We start from the raw sequence: 16,151 nt of genomic DNA, 5'->3' as shown, positions 1-16,151 counted from the left end.
TGTTCCTATTTGGGCTGGGTGATAGTCTTCATCATCTCTTTTGCGCAGTCTATAGATGTTGTTAATGTCTATGTGTCTATTGATGGCTGATTTGTCAGGGTACCAGGCTTCTAGAAATTCCTTGGCATTTTTTGGACATAGCTTGGTCTAAGATGGTCACATTTTCCCAATTGAAACTATGGTTAAATCTGTCTATATGTTATGAAATGAAAGAGGTTTTTTTTCATCATGGAATTTCTAGAATCCTCCCAGTCAGGAAAATTCCACAAGCCAGAAACATCAGAGAAAACGAGGAAGAAAAATTATGGTGGGAGAGAGTTTGGTGTAGTGGTTAAAGCATCTGGCTAGAAACTGGAAGAGGGTGAATTTTAGCCAACTGAGTGATTGCTCTCTCCCAATCCCAGGAAGAAGGCAAGAACAAACCACTTCTGAAAATGTTGCCAAGAAACTGCAGGGACCTGTCGAGGCAGTTGCCAGGAATCAACATTGACTCAAAGACAAAAAAGTATATACCCCTCACCCAATTTTACCTACACTTCAGAGCTCTACAGCTAAAACACAATTTTATAATAACAAGCATCCTGAGATGCTATAACAATGATTGGAAGAGACTTGACTGCCCTCTATCAGAAATGGTGTAGGGCAGGGGTCTTCAAACTTAGCCCTTTTATGACTTGTGGACTTCAACTCCCAGAATTCCTCAGCCAGCATGCCTGGCTGAGGAATTCTGGGAGTTGAAGTCCACAAGTCATAAAAGGGCCAAGTTTGAAGACCCCTGGAGTAGGGTCTCCTGCTTGGGCGGGGTTTGGACTACAATAGATGACCTGCAAGGTCCCTTCCAACTCTGTTATTTTATTATTATTCTATTGATTCATTTAATGTAGAGTGGCCATATTTCTGGAAGTTCAAAAAGCTGAAGGGATTATACAGGAAAAACAGTTAAAATCCCCACAATCCCTTGTCAATGCAGAAAGTATTGCCTCCCATCTATCTTTAATTAATTCTCCACAACCCCTAGATGCTTCCCAATGCTGTGACTGTCCAAGATCCTTAAAACCTCCTCTCTTAGGGCTGATTTTGCACATTCTTCTCCTAGCTTGTCAAAAATGCTTTGTTCACCTTTATGGCAGTGTTTCTCAACTTTGGCAACTTGAAGGTGGGTGGACTTAGGGTTGCAAAGTTGAGAAACAGTGCTTTAAGGACATGTCTTCAGGATGCTACCTTCAGCTGGTTCCCCAGTGCATACCTGGGGTGATGTAACTTCATTCTTAGTTGATGTCATATAGATCTGATAATTTTCGTTTCCCAATCCCAACCTTGCTGAATGTACAATTTCTGACATTTTGGCAGCCACGATGGTTGTGACATAGCAACTGCCCAGCTCCTATTAGCTGCTGCAAACACCTCCTCCTTCGGTTTGCTGGATCTTGATGCCAAGTTGGGTGAGCTGTTTATTAATATTTGTTCCGCATTCTAGTGGAACAATGCTAGGTCTTTTTTAAAACTGGTATTCAGTGCTCTTGTGAGAGACCATTTAGAGTAGGGGTCCCCAACCCCCCTTATCAGGCAGAGGCCTATTCCGAATTGGGCCATGCAAGTGGCTGGTCAGAGCACATGTGTGCGCAGCTCAACTTGCGTGAGCAGTGGGCCAGCGGACACTCGTGTATATGCATGCCACCCTGCTTCTCATGCAAATCGAGCTGCATGCATGCACGTTGGCCCGCCACTCAGCAAGGGTTGCGTGAATGGGTGCATGCCACCAGCCCGCCACTCGCATGGCCCAGTTCCCCTCTCCTCCCCCCCCCAGCCAGGCCACCAAGGCGCAAAGGTTGGGGACCTCTGATTTAGAGAGAGCACTAGATTTCTCTTTAAAAAAACAGGAATGGCAGAGAATAGGGGAAAGACTGCTATGCATTTTAACAAGTCAACTATTAAGATTGCTGCTCCTTGTTGTTTGCATTGTGTTCTGTAAGAGTTGTGTGGAATATTTTAGCAATCTTGTTGACCTTTATGGTGATCTGTTAAAAAAAGTGGGTCTATGTACAGGCAGTTCTTGACTTACATTCATTTAGTGACTGTTTGAAGTTACAAGGGCACTGAAAAATGGGACTTATGACCATTTTCCCCACTTACGACCATTGTAGCCTCCCCATGGTCATGTGATCAAAATTCAGGACTTAGCAACTGGGGTGAATTTATGACAGTTGCACTGTCCTGGGTCATGTGATCACCATTTCTAGCTTTCCATCTGTCTTCTGACAAGCAAAACCAATGGGGGAACCACCTTCATTTAACGACTGCATGATTCAACAACTGTCTCAAAAAGTCATAAAATAAAACTAAAATTTAAACTATGGGGCATCATCCTAAGGGTAGGACTAGATCTGAAGATGACTTACATCTTCTGAAAAGCATCTGGATATTTTTTTAAAAATGCTTTATGTATATTTTATAATTTTTTTCAGCAAAAGGAATAAGAATATTAAGGCCCTTTCCTATTGTCAGGGAAAATGTTGCCAGGATGGCTAGAAGTAAGATTTGTACTCTCATGCAGGGGTCCCCAACCCCCCGGTCTGTGGACCAGTACTGGGCCAAGGCATGCCAGCAACTGGTCCACACAAACAAAGTCCAATCTGTGGGATATAGGCAGCATAAAAAACCACACACGCTCTGGTCCGCGTAAAAACCTTTCTCCACAGAACCGGTCCTTGGTGCCCAAAAGATTGGGTCCCTCTGCTCTAATGCATCTGAAGGATGCCACTAATCATCTCAATTTACAGGTCAGAAATTAAAACACCTGCAGTGGTTACCTTTTACAAGATTCCATGTACAGATATTTGAAGACTTGGGTTACCTTGCTTGGAAGTACTTGTGCATTTCCTTCTTTTTATCTTTTATCTTTTATTTCTTCCCTCAAGTTATTCTAAATCAGTTCCGATCAAAGAAAGGAAATATTGTTGCTACTGTTGTTGTTATTGCTTGTGTGTCTGTCCATGTATACTTGTTTCTAGCTAGCAGCCCTCATTTATGTAGAGGACCGAGAACCATCCCACAAGGATCAATATTTTAATGTGACTTATCAGAGTGGTTTGTTTATTTAAGAACCCTGGATCCCATAAAGGCCAGGCAGAGTGAGTTTTTAGAAACAGACGCTCTGAACTCCTGCCCCAATACTGTAAATGTACAGCCATGTAAATGAGAGACAGATGCTCATGTGGCTTTGGAGAGAAAAAGCATGAAGGGCACAGAACTTTAAAAAATGGATGAGAATCCTACAGGATCGTACAGCATTATGGGGAGCGGTGAGTGATTTCTATACGTGTGTTTCCTTAAAAAGGACTTGTAGGCTAAACAACTTGGTTTTCAAGAAAACTTCTGTAAGTGAAAAGTGGCAAAATAAGATTGAGATATTTATTGAATTGCCCTATAGGGGTTTATAGAGTTGTTTACTGTCCTAATATCAATTGCTTTATGGGGTCACAAATAAGCAGTAGAGGAAGGAAGGAAGGAAGGAAGGAAGGAAGGAAGGAAGGAAGGAAGGAAGGAAGGAAGGAAGGAAGGAAGGAAGGAAGGAAGGCCAGTTTCTCAGAGGACCTTTTTGTCAATGAAAGGGTGATTAAAGAGGCAAACAAAATTCATTCCTTAGACCAGATATCAGGGATGTGAATTCTTGCAAGATTGCAGATTTTCCTCTATAGACTGGGAAAATATCAAGTTGGACTTTCCGGTGTATGAAAAAAAGGAGGATTTTGTATGAAGTCCCAACAATTGTTCCCTCTCTTTCTGCTGCTGCCAGTGATGTAGAACTAAACCCTGAATGCCTCATTTCTTGCTATAGCAAAAACAATTGTGTTACTAACAAGGAATTCAACTGATTGGTCATTATCAGAGTTAAAGGGATGATTATAATATGCACATTTTGATATTTTCATTGCAGTATAAATGACAACAAGAAGCTTTTTCTGTGCAGTCCAAAGATATCAGCGTATTTCACTGGTATTTTGTCTCCATTGGATTGAGCAGAAAAAAAATATTCTGCATTCACATCATTTTTTCAACCAAAATTCCACCAGAGGAAAATCAAGAACCTGATGGCAGGATTCTTTTGATGTCCAGAAACAACCAGCAATAATTTGCAGATTTCTATTTTATATATACTGTAAACCTTTCTCCAGCCACACATCTTGCAATCACACAGTTCTGAAATAGCCATAAACCGGAACATGTTTTTATCCTTCATTTACTGCTTGCTTTCCTTTGAATAACGAATGCACAACAATGGGGCCTTGATTTCCATGCAATGAGAAAGAATTGAGAAATTCTCAATTTTTAAAGCTTAGTTTCATTGCTGATTCAGCTTTCTGCCCCCCTTCCCAAACATTTTAGTAATTTCATTGAGATAATTTGCTGTGTGATAGCAGTGACAAGGTATAATTAAGCTTAATTCACTTTATCAACTTAACAAAGAAACAAACAATGTATTTTCTCACTGCACTATGGCTGATTAATGTATATTCTTCCTATTTTCCATAATCCAGGATATCTGAGGACAGCAGGCTCTAGCAAATGGATCTAATTCCTGCTGATCCCTGAAGTGGATTCTGTAATTCCTTTTCTTAATTTATACATTTCTTTAGTCCTCTATTTAATATCTGTGCTTATCCACTTTGTTTCTTATTGAAGTAATGTTTTCTGATAGCCATTTAATTGGTTCTTTTTTTCTTTAAGTCTCAGGATATATTTCACTTTAGCTATCCTCTAAAGTTGCTTGTCCATCCCTTTCTATAATTTCACATTTCGCAGGTTCTGTTTATGTATTTTTATAACACAATGGCTTCTGGGGTGTCATCCCACTAATAATAATATCTACCACTCTTGAAGAATCTATAGAATAGATTATTCACTATTATTCCACTTAACTCCTCCCCACATTTTCTAGTGAAATATTTTTGAGGGTCCATCTTTAATCTTCTGCCTTAAGATGTCTGGAAACCTGATTCCCAGATTTCATAGAAAGGTACCCAATTTTGGGAATAGCTCTTTGTGAACATAAAAGAAGCAGTTCTGTTCATCTCTTGTGTTTACCTCATAAGAACATAAGGAGAGTGCTGTGGAATCAGGCAAATGGCCAGACAATGATCAACCAGATGTATCCTGGAAGCTTAGAAACTCAGGGGAAAAAGTGATAGCCATCCTCCAATGAAATGCCCAGCAACTGCTAATGATTAAGGTGGTAGTAAATATCAATCAAAGCTAGTAGTCGTTGGTAGCCAAATTTCCCATTAATTTTTCCAGCCATATTTTGAAAATGGCTAAATAAATAGCATTACCTCCTTGGACGGTAATAAATTCTACAGGTTGTGTCTATGCCATTTTCCCCTATTATTCCTGTGCTTCAACTTATTCAGCTTCCAAGTTAGAACCTCTGCATGCACTCATGCACAAGTACACACATACATGATTCAAGTTCATAGGTCTTTGTGTTTGGCTTTTCCTTGATTCCAAAAGGACTACAGATACTGTGCCAGTTCAGAGAGACATGACAAATGAACCAGGTGGAAAAGATTATATAGTGCTGAACCTGGATTTGGTGACTGCCTACATAAAAGTCAGCTTAACATCCATGCTTGGCAGAATCAATCCTCTCAAAAGCTAAGCTATGCCTGCTATGATCTCCCTCGCATGCTCCTTTTTATGGTCCAAGATTCAACAGGAGACAAGGATACCTAATGTAGACTCCTTTTTAAATTTCTTTCTAAACAATTATTGAGTCTCAGGCTATCTGCTGCAATAACTGTCTAATTCTAACTTATCTGTTCCAAAAAGAACTTCCTTTCTCAAACTTACTTATCTACCTCTTTTTTATGTGAAGAAACTAGATGTGTACATTGGACAATATGTCTAAAAAATAGGCAGACTTTGATCATATGGTTGCAGCTTCCATCTTAGCTTTTTTGACCCTGAGGCTCCATGGACACTTCTGCTTGTGTGCACAGTATGTCCTACTTTTCCAGAGAGGGGGGTATAAAAGGTGTGTTGCCTAGCTCAGCACTACTCATAACTTACCAGGACAGTGATTTACTGCTTATCCTCCTTGCTGACTAGACTGGCTGGTAAAATAGATTACCTTTCTTGTACAGGAGATGGATGGGTAGGTTTAAGGATACTGTGAGAATGCTGATTGGTTGATCTCCTACCCAATGAATAATCAAAACTGGGCAGGTCACACAAAACTCCATTTCCCCAAAGAGGGGAAAGAGTAATGGAGTTTATATAACACATGGTTTGGTGTTGAATGAAGCATGAAGGCTTGACATAAGGCTATTTAGAACACAAAATTGGATAAGGCCAGTGTCATGTGATATTGGAACTCTAGCAATGCTGAAAATTTCAAGTGAGAAAAGAGCCTAATTCTTTCCTTGTGTAAATACACTTTGGCCATTGAGAATAAGTAAGAGAGAGGTTCCATGCACTGTCAGTCCAAAGACATTGTACAGGTTTTCCATCTGATCCTCCTTAAAAGATTCTTACTAGAAAGAAAAATGCTGAGAAAAAATTGGGAGAAAAATTTGAAAGACAACACATGGAGATATTCAAAGTTTGATGAAAAAAGAAAACCTTGAATATAACTGGAGGATTGTACTGTAACAGTGATTCTCAACCTTTTTAATGCCGCGACCCCCAACCGGTCATAAGTTGAGGACTACTCAACTGGTGCAACACTGTTTGCAGAATGGGACTTTTGGCGGGCTCAGCAGGGCAGAGACAGCCTGGACAATTCCTATTGGCTTTTGAAAGCCAATAGAATTAGACTCTATTCAAGAGAGTCTATTCTATTGGCTTTCAAAAGCCAATAGAATAAAAGGGAGTAGCACAGCTAAGGAAAAGGGGGAAAAAATGGCGGATTGTGTTGTTTGGCGACCCCCGTGAAATGGTCGTTCGACCCCAAATGGGGTCCCGACCCACAGGTTGAGAACCACTGCACTATAACCTTCTCATCTGGAAGCTGTTTCTGAAAGAAAACTAATCCCCCCCCCCTGTTATTTAGTTATTTAGTTCAGCCTTCTTGGATGCTGTGTTCTCCAAATACTTTGGTCATAATTTCCAGGTACCAAAGATCTTGTTGATTGGGAATTATGGGGATTGACAGAACTCAATTGAAGGTACTAATTAGGGGAGATAGAGAAGGCTGGATTGATATGCTATCTTTGCCATTTTTGACCCCAGGTTTTAAATGCCAACCAGGGGCTCAAAAAAGCCAGGAACATGGGCTAGTTCAGTGGTGGCGAACCTATGGCACGGGTGCCAGAGGCAGCACTCAGAGCCCTCTCTGTGGGTACGTGTGCCGTCGCCGCAGTCCTAGGCCTTCAGCTGGATTTTATAAAACCTTTTCGCTTTAGGCCTCCGCCACCATGTGCAAAAAAAAAAAAAAAGGTTCAATCAGTCAATTTCAACTTCTTGTGGGAAAAAAAAAAGATCTTGCAAAGTTGGAATTGATTGAACTTTTTAGTTCCACCCAGTCTGCCGTTACCACCGCAGCCACGTCGACCCAATTGGCCACACCCACCTGGCACTTGACAATCCATAAGTGGGTTTTGGGTTGCAGTTTGAGCACTCAGTCTCTAAAAGGTTTGCCATCACTGGGCTAGTTCTTCACCAGAACTATCTATGTTTGAGGAATCCAGATCACACACACACAAATCTGACTGAACATTACATCAGATTTTTTTTATCGAGTCTAATGTTATTTGTTAGTGGTGGCTCTTCAAGTAAGAGAAAGATCTTTTTCCCTAGACATCCTGGGAATTGAATCCGGTACCTTCAGCATTCAAATAAATGCTCTATTATTATCTTTTGCAAATAATTTCATTACACTTTATTGCTAAGTTTGCAAGCAAAGGCTTGTATGCATGGATGCAAACCGGTGATTGTTTCAGATGAAACATTATTAGGGCATTCTCTTCTGGTTTAGTTGAATGTCTTTATTATTTCAGTCTTTGATTCTCAACCAAACTATCTTCAATTATCTTGATTTTTTCTTTTAGAAGCATTCAATCAAATGGGGCAGGCAGGGAGAAGAAAGGTTTTCCACCTTATTGAAAGCCAAGCTTTCAACAATAGCGAGATAACATTACCTTTCAGTTCACTGATAAATTCTCTATTTTATTTTCTCAAAAGGTTGACAAAACATCTCCTTTCACTGGGTTTTCTTCACGAAGAAAAGGATAAAAAGTGGACCTTTACTAAAAGGAAATGCTGATTCCTAGCAAAAACTAATTATTTTAGAAATGGCCTTTCCTCACAATAGCACTTTAATCAGCCTGGTTAAAGACTGTTCTTTATTTTATTTTTTTCCGAAGGACTATTGAAATTCGAATGAAAAGAAAAATAAGTGCTGCAAATGGAAAATGCAAAAAAAAAAAAAAACCCTCTGCTCAATCTTCAAGTGGGATATCTTTTTAAAGAAAGTAAAAGTAAAAAGGATACTAAAGATTTTATCCTCAGTTTTTAAAATTCTGTTTCTTTTTCTATTCGCAGAGTGTGTGGGTTAAGAGCATTGAGAATTACCCATTCAAAAGAAAAATCCTGGAAGTTTCCTTAAACGCCTCTTCGCTTTTATTGATTACATATGCATAGTGTATTGATATTAAGGTCAGTGACTTTAAGTGCCAGTCCTGATGCCTAAAACTCCAAAATAATAAAGGAAGAGAGAAAGAAAGTAATGATTATTAATTAGGTTGAGTTCAGTGTTTTCACAAGTGGCTTTCCATTGCCTGCTTCTTAGGGCTGAGAGAGCAGCTGGCCCAAGGTCACTCAGTTGACCTCTACCCAAAGTGGGACTAGAACTTACAATCTCCCATTTTCTAGTCCAGTGCCATAACCATTACATTAAAGTAGTTTGCTAGGTAGTAAATATATACGTATACTGTAATTCTGTTTCCGAAAGCTATGCTGCCTGGTATTACACATCTCTTCAAAGCCAGAAATAGTGGCTAGAGTGGACATGATATCCTTGTCTCTCAACCTTGACAACACTAAGATGTGTGGACTTCAACCCCCAGAATTCCCCAACCAGCTGTGCACGTTTTAAAGTGCTGAACATTGAGAAACACTGTTTGAGCACCATCCAATCATCATTAGTAATAGTAATAGTAGTAAAGTTGGAAGGGACCTTGGAGGTCATCTAGTCCAACCCCCTGCTCGGGCAGGAAACCCTACACCATTTCGGACAAGTGGCTGTCCAGTCTCTTCTTAAAAACTTCCAGTGTTGGAGCATTTACTGCTTCTGGAGGCAAGCTGTTCCACTGATTAATTGTTCTCACTGTCAGGAAGTTTCTCCTTAGTTCTAGGTTGCTTCTCTCCTTGATTAGTTTCCACCCGTTGCTTCTTGTCCTGCCTTCAGGTGCTTTGGAAATTAGACTGATATATAATCACTCAGTGATGGCTAGTGGTTGGGAAAGGAAAAATAACTGCTTTTATAAAAGACTGAAAAGACTTTATGAACTTTTTTTCTGAAAAGGGAGAAAAATGAATTGGTTCTTTCAGAATTTACTGATTAAAAAGAATTGTTTGTGGAAAGAAGGGAAGAAGGTATGTAATTTGGGAGGGTGGAAATGGTAATAATCATTTTCTGAAACTGCTGCAAAGATCAGAAGTCACTTCTTTAAGTATATTTCTCTTTTTCTTTCCCTTTCTTTGACATTTACTCATTTTCATTTTTTCTTTTATCTTTTCATACTTTTTTTTCTTCCAATTATCTCTTTGCGTTACTGTAGTTTTAAGTATAAAAATCTTTGTCAATAAAAATTATAGGACACAAGAAGTGTTAGTAACAGCTAAGACTTTACTGCTCTGACTAGTTAAATCAAGCTGAATCTGATTTTAAGCACTCCTGCTGAAACACTGTTAAGCTATCTCTATCTCATGAGATGTTCCTTTTGTTCTGCAGTAGAGTCGTTTCTGCACCAGCAATTTACAGAGATTTTATTTACTGCTATTATTATACCAAAATAATACTTGGATGCTAGAAATATATTACAGGTAGTCCTCAACTTACCATCACAGTTGAACCCAAAATTTCCATTGTTAAGCAATTGTTAAGTGAATTGCACCCTATTTGATGAGTCTGCAATATGTGACTCTGGAGGATTGAATTAATTTAAATTAGCTAAGTTCACTCTTACCCTCACCTTGTCTATCCTAAATTGTAGTTCAATGGAATAACCAACTCCATTTTTCTTCTAAGACAGTGGTTCTCAACCTTTTTAATGCCGCGACCCCCAACCGGTCGTAAGTAGAGGACTACTCAACCGGTGGTAAGTCGAGGACTACTCAACTGGTGCAGCACCGTTTGCAGAATGGGATTTTTGGTGGGCTCAGCAGGGCAGAGACAGCCTGGACAATTCCTATTGGCTTTTGAAAGCCAATAGAATTAGACTCTATTCAAGAAAGTCTATTCTATTGGCTTTCAAAAGCCAATAGAATAAAAGGGAGTAGCACAGCTAAGGAAAAGGGAAAAAAATGGCAGACTGCGTTGTTTGGCGACCCCCATGAAATGGTCGTTCGACCCCAAATGGGGTCCCGACCAACAGGTTGAGAACCACTGTTCTAAGACACGAATGTCTCAAAACAGGATTTGAGAAATTCTGCCTTCTTACCATTGCCAGTTTCTCCTCTCAGGGCATCTGCAATCACTTTGATTCCCCCCCCCCCTTGTTTCTAACATAGCCAAAGTACTTATTTGTAGTTTTTCTAGGTACCTCTTGCAAGCTTCAATTCATTCTGAATCTTAGCCTTCTGACATTGTCCTTACTGTTTCTGGAGTCTCCCTCATATTCTTCTTTGGTTATGTTTTTTTTTCCTTCCATTTCTTATATGTGTCTCTTTTCCATAGCAGCATTTCAGAGAGTTCTTCATGTATCAACATTTTAAATTTCTTCCATTTTTTCCTTCTTGTTGGAATTATTTGTAATAGCCTCCTCTGTATCGTATTTTATGAGACCTCCCCTTCAACTTGGACGGATCTCTCCTTCAAGATTTAAAGACCTTGCATAGCCTTCCTTTCATCGGGGTTCTTCAGAATCTCCTTTTCTGAGGTCTACCATGTAGCTCCAAATCTTCTTAGAATATAGTGAGTGGCCTCAGTGACTCTCTAAGAGAATGCAAATGACCAGTTGTCTGCAAGGAGTATAAATCCTTCCATTCCCCATCATCCAGTCAGATCTGAAGAAGCTTCTTGGATGAGAAGCGATATGTCTTCAAAGAAAAACAAGTTGCCTTGTGAAAAAGCACCTTTGGGATTGCTATATTCTAGTAATTTAATGACTAGGTTGAAAAGTGCAATAGAAACGTTGAAAAAGAAAGTTGACTAAGCAAAAATGTTGACAAGCATACCATAACTTTCTTCTTCAACAGCTATAAAGTGACTTTGATCGGCACAGAACAGCACAGTCACAGAAACCCATTCAGTCCCAGGCAAATCTTATGTCACTGAAGAGTTTGCTTATTTATTTATTTATTAAATTTATTTGCTGCCTATCTTGCTGTGGGTCTATTCTAGGTGACTTACAACAATAAAAAGGAAGAAATAAAAAGAGTGTAAACAAAAAAGAAGTAAAATAATTTATCTATGTTGCCACTAATGTTAAGTTTATAATTTATTCTAAACTAGTCCACAGCTATTTCTCTTTTAAAAATTGGTGCCATTTCTGTTGATAATATTTTTTTTCCCATTTGTCTTCATTTCATTTCTGATCTCGACCCTTTTTCTCTTCATTGCAGGTCCTTTTGGCTGTTTTCCATAAATCTAGCATTATGAATATTTCATTCCTCCGAGACTTCTCTCCTCCTGGAGCTTTGGAGTGTGACAATGGTGTTTGTATCCAATCTGTCAAACGCCATTATCACACTAAATAGCTACTGTTAGATAAACCATCAGATGCAGGAAAAAAGGAGGAGGAGCAGGTGTTGATGGTAACAGAGGAAGATAACAATATTTGAGAAATGCATTATCTGGCAGCTATGAGAGAATACCACAATAACATGTTATGACAACTCTGCTTTTCATTGCCAAAATATCATGCAATAAATCATATGTTCTGTTTCTTAAGAATGCACATGGTGATCCAGCTAATTTTGCTGAGATGGTATGACTCAAATGTACGTTCATCAATGGCAGGACTGCTCAAGAGCAAATTAGTATGTAAATTAATTAGAAAAAAACAGCCTACGTACCACTGTCTCTCATTTTCTTTCCTCCCTCTCCAATCCAAACAACATTATTAAGTATTCATTCAATTTATTAATAAGTTAATAGTTATGGCTATTTTAGCCTGAAGCAGTAGCTCTCTTGTTGCATTGATCTTAGATAAATAAGTTGAATCATGAAAGCATAATTCTTTCTGGGACTCAGCTGTGAATACATTCATCATTGAGCCAAATGGTAAAGAAAATAGCAGCCAACTTCTCACATTGTCTGAAATTTGGCAGAAAAGTAGCCGAGATCCATTCCCATAACTGGAAAATAAATATTCCATTGTTGGGTGGCCTATTTCTTTGAAATAAAAGGAAGATGGGAATTGTGCTGCAAATACAATTAACTGGGCATGTTCATATCCAATCTCTAATTTCCACTGTTGACAGTACTATTCCAATCTGATTTGGCAACTTCATCAAAATCATCAATTTCTTCTTTATCATCATCATCATATATCATCATCTCATACATAGGCAAAATATCTAGTAAGTATCCATAACAAGAAGTCATTGTACTTTTTATCAGCTGGTTGGGTTGTAATTATAAGTTTGGTCTATGTAATGTATTTAATTTATGTATGTACTTACTAAGTTTTTAGGCTGCTGTAATCATAGCTTTCTCTGAGAATGATATCAAAATCAGTTTTCCTATTAATCTATTTTTCTATTCAAGAGAGAGCCCAATTCTGGCTTACCAATTCATTTGGTATAATAAAACGTTTATAAATATGTGTGTACCATATTTACAGCTTCTACTTTTAAAGAAATTCTTCAAATGTCTTAGGCATGCATCTAAAAATCTGTTGTGTAACTTGGACTTCAGATATATATCCATTCATTCATTCCAAAATGCCTCTCAAGTCTTTGCATTACCCTGCTTAAATATATCACCTGTACTTTATAGCAAGAACCATTTGGTATCCACAGGGTACATGAGAGAAATCATTTTAATGCAAAAGATGATGATATATCCAAATAACAAGCATCTCTAGGCAATGATATGCAAGTTCTCCATTGGAAGAAGAATTCTTTCTTTTCCAACTAAGCAAATAGTTAAAACCATCCCTGTGAATTAGTAGGGTTTTTTTTTTTTTTTTTGTCTCTTCCTGCCTCTCTGATCTATGTTAAACCTCTGGATTTCTAAAAAGAATCATATTAGGAGATTACTTATTTCCTAGTTCTGTTCCATAGAACCAGAAAATATCTTTCCAAACTACTTAATGAGCTAGTTATAGATGGGTCAATAGATTTCTGTTTGCTCACAAACAATGAAATCAGTAAAAAAAATAAATGCAGAAATTCCTGGTGCTCCTCAACACAAAGATTACTGCATATCCACCAATTATAATGGGCTCAGCCACATGTTACCCCAACTCTTGGAGGAAAAGGCAAGTCTTCAAGACTTTTTGGAAGGCTAGGAGGGTAGGGGCTGGCTGAATCTCAGGGAAAGTTACTGAGAAAGTTTTCAACCAATCATTCTGAGATTATTACATCTTTGGGCTTTTCCACAAAATGGCTGCTTTGAGAGTTCATCCATCCATTCATAAAATGGCTGCCATGGAATCAAGATGCTTATCTGCCTTCTGTCTCTACTCCCTTTTCTATCCTATAGGATGCTTCCTATCTAAAGGATCTAGCTAGATAAAGGATTGATAGAAAGATAAAGAATATTTAGCCAGATTTTTCTGAAGTAGGTAGACCTCCTTCTATAGAACACATTGGGTTGGAGCTGCCAATCCTTTATTTTTTAAAGAAAGCTCAGGGGGCTTATGTGGGAGGAGAGATTGGAGATTTGAATTCAAGATAAGCCCTTGTTAGAGAATATATATAAGCAGACTGCCCAAAGGACTTTCAGCAATTAAATAGCAGAACATCCCATTAAAAACAGCTTATATTTGAGGTTTTAGGACGTAGCTAGCTATACATGAATGAATGAATGCTAATTTTATAATGCTATTAGAATAAAAGCTTGTGAAGCTTTTGCTATAAAAGCTGATGAAGACAAAAGAATCTTACTTATAACTAAACCATACAATATCTTGGAGAGAGGTAAGCAACAGGGAGGGAGGGAAAGAAGAAAGGAAGGAAGATTCCTTTGTCTCTTACACACAGTGAGTTGTTTTGTCAATAAAAAGGCAGGAGAGGCAGACATAGGAACAGCACTGAAGACTCTTCCCCTCATGTATTTTAGCAGTTTGTTTCAGTGGTTCTAGCAGCCCAGAGGTGCATCAGGAAGATGCCATCTCCAACAGAAACAGAGTAATTCTTGATATGGTGGATGCATTTGCATGCTTTTGAACTACTAGGTGGGCAGGAGCTAGGGCAAGGAATAGGAGCTCAGCCCATTGCTTGGCACTTGAGTCTTGAACCCGGGCTATCAACGTTCCAGTTGACAAGCTCAGTGTTTTTAACCACTGAACCATTGTGCCCAGGGTTTGTCTTATCAATGCCTAATTATGGTGTTTTTTTGTTTTATCAAGAGCTGTAAGACTCTCTAATTCAGCGGTTCTCAAAGTTTGTGTGACGGCGACGCCCGTCACACAAACGTTATGCGCATGCGCAGCGCGGCGCGCATGGGGGCGGCTCCCCCATGTGCGGCGTGCATGCGCGACTCCGCCCCCGGAGGGGAGAAAATGGCGGATCGCTGCCTTTGGCAACCCCTGAAAAATGGTCGATCGACCCCAAATGGGGTCGCGACCCATAGGTTGAGAACCGCTGCTCTAATTGCAATAGGTTACATAATCCTGATAGGGTATGGAGAAACTCTCTAAAAGCATAAATCACTCTAGCTTAAGAAAATTTAGAGTGTTCTTTTTTCCCTTCAATGGGCTTTTTTAGAAAAGCTAGTAAGATACTTCAAGAATATACTGTCCTAGCAATGAAATAAAGCACAGTGAATCTGTTGAAAAGCTGAAAAGGAAAGCTGGTTTTGCTGATATATGCTCTGTTTATCTGTACTCAGATATCACTACCCAAGACTTCGCCTCCTGTTCTAAATCTTTGTTTTTGAATAAAAGCTCAGCATTAATTTTTATGTTCGGAAAAATCAATCTCAGACAACCTTTGCAATGCAAGCTTCAAACTTGAAGCTTGAAATTCAGTGGTGAAAAAAGTAATGTTTTACATTTGGGCAAGAAAAACCAAATGCACAGGTATAGTATAGGTGGTACCTTGCTCAATAGTACCATGTTTCCCTGAAAATAAGACACACAACATAGGATGAATTAGTGACTTACACAATAACTAGGCTTTTTTTCTTACTTTGCAATTATACAAATCCAACCATCAGTTTCACACAAAACAGATGAGGCTAGGTCTTAGTTACAAAAGGGTAATCTGAAACAAACTGAGCTTGCTTGAAATCTGACCACGTTGTGGTTTCACTGGGATTATTCTGCTGGTGGCATGACTTTGCAGCACCAAAAACTGAATGACAAAATTTTAACCAGCTAAATATGTAAAAGTGAGGAAGATCCAGGGAAACTGCTGCTCCTACTTCAAAAGTCAAATGAAGCTCTTTTGAGAAATTCTCCAGTCAGGTGAAAAGAATAGTAAGCAGAGCTGGTTTGCTTTCTTTTGCTAATTGTCCCTCAAGAGAGTCCTTTGCTCTGACAGTATTGCTCTTAAATCATTTCCATGGGGGAATCAAAAGCAAAAACAATGAAAAGAACATTTGCCGTGGCATCCTAAATGGGATAATTGGTCTTTGTGAACTTCCCGCAGAGAATATAATAAGAAACGTGCACAGAAGCAAATACTATATTTAAGCATTTAAATAGGCTTAAATAACCTTGTGGGAACATTTTGTTTTTGTTGATTGGGGTTTTTTTTGGTTAATTTATATTTTTTTTAGAATTTAGAATTTGAGCTTCAGATTGCCTGAAATATGCAGGTGA

The 16,151-nt window shown here is 38.8% G+C and overlaps 1 long non-coding RNA gene across 3 annotated transcripts in view; it reads left to right on the top strand.

Annotated features, from left to right (window-relative positions):
- The first annotated feature begins 3,141 nt into the window (after positions 1-3,141).
- LOC120314709 overlaps positions 3,142-16,151 on the top strand; it is a 32,959-nt gene continuing 19,949 nt past the window's right edge. For 2 of the 3 annotated variants that reach the window (XR_005558511.1, XR_005558510.1), the window contains exons 1-2: positions 3,142-3,302; positions 8,539-8,652. This is a non-coding gene — a long non-coding RNA (uncharacterized LOC120314709). Of the gene's footprint in view, positions 3,303-8,538; positions 8,653-11,781; positions 12,985-16,151 lie in introns of those variants that run through there. The other variant, XR_005558509.1, reaches the window with a different exon arrangement.

The sequence above is a fragment of the Crotalus tigris genome, unplaced genomic scaffold (assembly GCF_016545835.1).
Source record: "Crotalus tigris isolate CLP2741 ecotype Arizona unplaced genomic scaffold, ASM1654583v1 scf7180000018975.1359446, whole genome shotgun sequence".
NCBI classification, from domain to species: Eukaryota; Metazoa; Chordata; class Lepidosauria; order Squamata; family Viperidae; genus Crotalus; species Crotalus tigris.
Note: the sequence above shows the minus strand (reverse complement) of the source record. Positions and strands in the feature narration are given on the sequence as shown.